The following is a 6,380-nucleotide window of genomic DNA, read 5'->3' on the forward strand; positions in this document are numbered from 1 at the left end:
AAGCAACATCCAGAAACGCTTATGCATCTCTTATCAACATGTCATGTGCAGGCTAGAAGTGCATGCATTCAGCGTCATAATGCTGCTCTATGAGTACTTTATCACTACCTTCGACACACGCATGGTATTGATAAGATACCAACCCGGCCTTAGTTGCCAGGAGATGTTTTCTCAGCACCTGTTGAGTCTAACATCACGGTTAAAAAACACAAACAACAAATAAATCAGGATCTCCTGTTCGGAATTGGTAAACTTTACCCAGGCTACCGTGTCAGGCTTGTCACACTCATTTTTGGCATCCTTGGAGGGATGAAACAGTCTTTTGTGTCTGCACTAGCTAGGATACCAAATTGTTCATCACAAGTTGAGTTTTTAGCATCGCGGATACAGAAGGCTGTTATCCTCGGATCCCTCCGTCTTTTTAGGCCTGCTGCGCTTGCTAACCATCTTTGTTGATGAAGCATTACAACAGTAACGGAAGGCGCTCAGGTGCGGTTCTCGGTAGAGTGGGACTACCGGGGATAATCTTCTGAGTACTTAAACAAATAAATAATAACAATAATAATGATATGTTGTTTAAAAAAAATTTCATACTCCGAGAATTTTTGGAGTAGTTAATGAATTAATTTTAACATTTAATGAATAAGTTTGTATTATTTGTTAATATAGATATTAACTTAACATTTGTTAAATTATTATTAATTGACTTAATAATGATTAAATTTAATTTTAATAAGGGCAAGTCCTATGACTATAACGAAACTAAGTCATGTAGCTACTATAGAGCCATGTCATATTGCATATCAACAGTTATTTTTTTTCTCCGTTTACAATATGGGAAACATTCCCATGATTTATTAACAATTGTTCCCATAAATTATTCTCCGCGTATAATTGCAGCTAGCAAATATTCAACAATTTTTTAAATAATTATAAATATATAAATATCACAAAGAATTTTTGTACTTATAATTAATATAATTCAATATTAAGGATTAAGTTATCATGCTTCAATTTTCTTTTTTTTCAAATATGTAAATAAATCTTATGTTAATGTAAAAAAATGAAAATCGCAAAAAAATAATTGCATTACTTAGTTGAAAATAAAATATGTAGTTTTAAAAAACTATAAAGTTATAAAGGTTAAAACTTATGAGACAAGATAATTTTATTCACTTGTACTTAAGTAAAACAAATATCTTGTTTAGTTGGAGCATATGTGTTCGGCAATTAATCAGGATTAGTATAAAAGAGTCAAGTATATATAAATATATATATTCATAAGGATATTTTTCCCCTCTGACCACACAGTGTCCACTGGTCGCGCGTTGACCATCAGTCATATAAATCTGCTATCCGGTCGTCACCTTGCGTGGATCTAAGTCATGTAAGCCGCGGGATCATTATACTGTCATTAACGTTGACGAGCGTGTAATCGTGGCGACCGTTGGGGTCAGAAAACTGAACGACGAACGTGAGGTCAAGCTCGGAGGCCGGCTGATCGGTGTTTTAATCGGTTTGTGCTCTGAAAAAGATCGCAATTGATTCTCATCTAATTTTACATTTTTATTTTCTTCCATGTCTTATTTATTAACTTTTTTTTTAATTTTTTTTTTTACGAGATATCTTTGTTTCTTATATATTTAATGATCAAGACGTCTCATTATTATCATCAACCAAAGCCCCATCACGATCCACCGATTTTCTACATCACGAAATGATCCGAGTGATTGTTGATTGATTCTAAGTAATTTAAAGTTATTATAGTTTGTAATAAAATTTATCTCAATTTTATGTTTACAAGACAATTGAATTATATCTAACATTAAATAAATCTTATTTATAATTTGTACACTGATAGAACGATTTTTTAACATTTAAAATGATTTCTTAATATTTAAGAAATCATATGTTAGACATCGTTTCTTAGAAATTATTTCTTAATATTAAATAGTAAGAGATATTTGTTTAATACAAAAAAATGACGTCAAAGTAATGATTCCTTAAATATTACGAAATATTTTTTAATGCTAAAAAGTCCTTCTATCAGTTTAAAAAAAAATTATAATAATAAAAGATTTATGTTTAATGTTGATATAAGTTAATTATGTTAAGTAGATTGGACATTTCATTGTTACGATTGAAAAACAACCCTAAAGTGATGAGTATTCTTCTAAAATTATTCTCAGGCTCGCACCCCTTGTTCTTATAACGATGATAGAGAGTGTGGATGCTGTGTCCTTTCGAGAGATGCAGGTCACTTTGCCTGGATATTCTTTTTGGTCTTTTGGTTTTTATCCCCAATGAGAACTAAGATGATGTCTCATTGTCCTAGAGGCCAGTGGCCGTACCAGGTGTTTGAAATGAAGGCTATTAAGCTGGTGGATTAATTGTAATGCAAAAATTCTAGATGGCCAACGATGAAACGACACGGTGTCCAACGACCAATCAACGTTCCTGTCTTCTTCACCGTTGGCCAGATTTTTTTGTTTTACAGATGCATGCTTAGACAAAGGATCATCAGTCTCTAGATTTAGTTTATAACGTTTCTTCCCACTGTTGTCAAAAATATTTTAAATTTGTACTGAAACAAACATTACCTGCTTTTCGTTTTAAAACATTTCATTATTTTACATATTTATTTAAACTAAAAAATTTATAGCAACTATTCGATTGAGTATTTAAAAAAAATTTGATGATAAATATAATTGCGTCCACTCTAATCATTATTTTAGCTAAACAGATAATCATATTATACATTAATTACTTAATCTTTCTGTATCTACGGTAGGATAAAAAAATATACAAACTTGATAAAATTCAGTGAACCAACATGATTTCATTCACTTGATCAGATTAATGCTATTAAATTTAGTGTAACTACTTGATCATATTACTACTATGAAACCATCAAACAAACTTTGTTTTACATCAGATTAAATATCGCAAAGAAGCGACCATTTTACGTATAGATTATTTACTGTGGCAACGGCTATTTTATCAATAAACTTTTTTTTTCTTTAATTTTACAGTAGTTGTTGCAATCTGATTTAAACTATAATTTAAATTCATCACTCATAAATTTTTGATACACGTTATATGAGCTAAAAATAAAAAATAAAACAACAAAAGCAAAAGAAAACCTCAACTCGAATGATTCAATTTAGCCTGTAAATAAAAAATTAACAGAAAACTAAACAAATGAAAAATAATAATGACCATGCGAAATATTTAAGGAATAAGTAAAAGGGAGTAAGCAAGAGAAAAATATATGAAGAAAGACAGAGAGGAAGGAAGCCCGGGTTTTCCCGGAGTGCTTTGAATATTTATCGCGTGAGAGTCCCGGGCGGACTTAGCGATTACGTCGAGGCTGGTCTCTTCTCTTCTCGCCAAGCAAAGCGTTATCTCAGTGTGTGAACGCGAAAGGACGATATAGAGAAGAGAAGAAGAGAAACGAGGTTGCAGCAGCAGCTACGGTGGTGGCTTCCTTATACGAGCACATCGGTTTTAAGCAACTATATATATACGGAGATATAGAAAGATAGAGGGAGTTGAGCGAGTGGGTGAGAGACAACGAGGGAGTGGATAGCAAGAGGGTGGCTTGCCGTTGTGGACGTTAAGGCTGCGTGTACGTGGATATAGGAGTATGTAGAGGCAAAGTGAAGGCAACGTAGAGGCAGAGAAACACCAGAGTAGAGTGGAGTGTAGGAGATGGGGAGTAAGGGGTCAGGTTTTCGGAGGTTGGTGATTCTAAGAGGTCCGGTGCTCACACACGTGAGCCACCCGTGGCCGAGATGGAAGTAAAGGATGGAGAATAGAGGATGGCTCTGGTCCAGGGGGTGCCAGTATTGATCTCGCCGCCCACCTTCTCTTTGCCTTTGCCTCTTTCGTATCCCCATACCCCAACGGTTTTCCGACCACCGGCTCGGAAGGGTGGGTAAGATGTCAGCGTGCGTACATACAAAGTAGCCTCACAGCCTCGCTCTCTCCCTTTAGTTGCTTTCCCTGGAACCTGGACGCCAGCACACTATTCAAGCTTTCGCCTTCTCCACAGCATTCTCAGTCAAATACATAAATTTGCCATGCAAGCCAACATGTCGCCTGTATTGTCGTCTCACACTTGTCCCCCCCCCCCCTTTTCATGACACTTGTCTACGTCTATGTATCTGATTATAAGATGCACCTGATGCTTCCAAGAAAACATTTTTCCATAACTGACATTTTAAATTCGTTTGACAATTATTTAACATTAAATTGTTACTTACATAGGTTATATATTTATTGTGGAGAAAACGTGGTGACTTGGACAAGTTAGATCGAGATTTATAGAATAAAACTGTTGCCCGTAGAATAGAGAAATATCTTTAAACGAAAAAAACCTTGAAATATGTGACGGAATTGTTGGAATTGTTGTAAAAATTATTTGTCAATTTATAATAGTTTTTGAATTAGATCTTTGTTTTGAACAATAATTTTTTTTATTTATTTCTTTTTCTTTGCTTAAGAACTCAAGACATTTGCTTTTCTATCTGACGTAAATGTTATCGCTCATCGATAACACGAAGATGGTGGGAGAGAAGAGTTATTGGTTTCCGCTTGGATATATCTCGAAAGTCCTTTTATTTTTCCCTCTCTTAAGGGTCAAAAGACCGCGGGTCGTTGATCTCGTCGATGTCCATCGATAATCCTCGACTTATCCTCTCAGAGAGACCTTCCGGGTTGCTCTCATATTCCTGTGATTTACACTCTACTATCCAGTAACTACTTGCAGTTTTAGTTCTTTATAATGTCATCTTTTTAATCTCAATTACTTTCTGCATTTTGTCTCATTTTTATTATTCGACATTTTATTACTATATCATTTGTTTTTTATTCCTCATTGTATATAAAATCATCTGACGGTTAAACTCTTAAATTTTAAACTTAAAATTTGAAATTATCTTATTATTGACGCGCACTCACACCTGACATTATTATCTTAGACGTGATTCGTCAGATCGAATGAGTATGAGTCCGCGCGTGCGCATATATTTTGTGTGGGGTACGTGCGTGCTTGTACATACGTGCGGACTTTTAAAGGAAGTTGGGTATGAGAGGATGAAAAACCTGAAAGAAAAGAAAAATAAAACAAGACAAAGACGCATGCAGATATATATATATATATATAAGTATAAAAAAAACTACTTTAGGAAAAATGACAGAACGTGTCCTTGGGGAGATTTAACATTCGTGAAGATGTTTTTCAGTTTGTTCGAAGTAACAAACTTATTTTTATCTCCACTACAAATGTTTTATTGTTCTTTTCAATACATATATATATATATATATATATATATATATATATATATATATATATATATATATATATATAAATGTATGATTTTTTTTTTGTTTTTGTTTTAACGAACAATCGTAATAATTATTCTTGCGCATAAATAACTATTTTCAAAGATTAATTTTATCTATCTTATAATTATTTTAAATTTGTCTATAAAAATAAACTTTTTTTTAATTATGAAAACATATATATAAATTTTTTTTTTTTTTAAACCCACCCCTTTGTTAAATGAAACAAGAGATACATCCATAAATATAATTTATTGTCTTAAAAGATAATGAAATGAGTAATTAACTTTGAAAATAATACGATAGTTAACTGGTTTTATATCAGGTTATGGTAATAATTATTTGATACCAAAATAATTACGTGTTAAATTTTAGTAGGTTGATTGTCAATTAGAAGAGATATTACAACAAGGAAAATACAGAGTGTTACACGCAACGTCAATAAATAAATAACAGTGATACGACGATGTACGTTGATTGGAAGCTATAGGGTGTTGCATGAATCGGTAGCTGATGTGACCTCTGCCCGCTTACCCATCAATTATATCTGGATGCGATAACGCGCTGGAATGACCGAGGTAATGAATTTCTCTTGCGCCTAACCAACCTCTGGTCACCCCCGGGTACACTGGGGTCGTGGGCTAACGTCGCTTAGTTGCTTTCACCTATCCCACCCATCGCTAAATTTGACTCTCGTCGTTTTCCCGATAGCCAGAGAGTAGAGACTATAATGAAAGACAAAGAAAGACAAGGACAAAGTGAGAGATAGATTGTACATATATGTATATATATATATACATATGTATCTATAGACTAGTTTGTGTATGGGAAGATGGAAGAGTGAGAGGGTGCGGAAGTTCTGTCCAAAATAGTGTTCACTTGTGGAGAAATAGCTCGCATACTCATTGAACGTCCAAGTAACTATCGTCTTTACATTTACACGTACACACACACATGACCATGTGTATTTTACTCAGAAGGCCACCCTCATCCCAAGAGCATCTACAATCCCAAACTGGTGTGGCTCCAGAAGC

The 6,380-nt window shown here is 33.9% G+C and overlaps 1 long non-coding RNA gene across 1 annotated transcript; it reads right to left on the reverse strand.

Annotated features, from left to right (window-relative positions):
• Positions 1-1,652: 1,652 nt before the first annotated feature.
• On the reverse strand, positions 1,653-2,937 carry LOC130663546 (uncharacterized). The gene is made up of 3 exons (XR_008989215.1): positions 2,811-2,937; positions 2,153-2,735; positions 1,653-1,743 (listed from the first exon to the last, which is right to left on the reverse strand). It is a non-coding gene; the product is annotated as an uncharacterized LOC130663546 (long non-coding RNA).
• Between the last annotated feature and the right edge of the window lie 3,443 nt (positions 2,938-6,380).

This window comes from Microplitis mediator, chromosome 2 (assembly GCF_029852145.1).
Source record: "Microplitis mediator isolate UGA2020A chromosome 2, iyMicMedi2.1, whole genome shotgun sequence".
Classification (NCBI taxonomy): Eukaryota; Metazoa; Arthropoda; class Insecta; order Hymenoptera; family Braconidae; genus Microplitis; species Microplitis mediator.